Source organism: Theropithecus gelada, chromosome 1 (genome assembly GCF_003255815.1).
Source record: "Theropithecus gelada isolate Dixy chromosome 1, Tgel_1.0, whole genome shotgun sequence".
Lineage (NCBI taxonomy): Eukaryota > Metazoa > Chordata > Mammalia > Primates > Cercopithecidae > Theropithecus > Theropithecus gelada.
Genome location: NC_037668.1, coordinates 36,739,245 through 36,739,978, shown reverse-complemented (window position 1 = coordinate 36,739,978; position 734 = coordinate 36,739,245).

The following is a 734-nucleotide window of genomic DNA, read 5'->3' as shown; positions in this document are numbered from 1 at the left end:
CACCGAAAAAGAGAAATAGAGGGTATAACTTCCAAATTGGGAGCATGAGATGAGAAAAAAATGCAATGAGTAAAGAAAAAAAGCAAGAAAGGAGAAAGAAAAACCCTTAAAATCAAGACAAATAGAAAGTTCAAAATAGCATGGTAGAAATGAATTGAAATTATTAGTAAATATATCAGTAATCACAATAATTATAAGTGAACTACACTCACCAATGGAAGACAAAGTTTTTTTAATCCAGCTCTGTGTTGTTTATAAAACATACCAAAAACTTAAGGACACCCAAAGAGTAAAAAGAAAATTTTAGAAAAAGATACACCAAAGTACTAACCAAAAGAAAGCCAATGTGACTCTAGAAACATCAAACAGGCCAGGCATGGTCTCTCACGCCTATAATCCCATCACTTTGGGAGGCTGAGGAGAGCAGATCACTCAAGACCAGAAATTTGAGACCAGCCTGGCCAACATGGTAAAACTCTGTTTCTACTAAAAATATAAAAAATTAGCCAGGCATGGTGGCACACGCCTGTAATCCCAGATACTCAGATGGCTGAGGCACAAGAATCGCTTAAACCCAGGAGGTGGAGGTTACAGTGAGCTAAGATCATGCCACTGCAGTCCAGCGTGAGCCACAGAGTGAGACTCTGTCTCAAAAAAAAAAAAAAAAGAAAGAAAGAAAAAGAAAGTAAAGAAATATCAAACAAAACAGACTTTAATGCAAAAGTTATTACTAG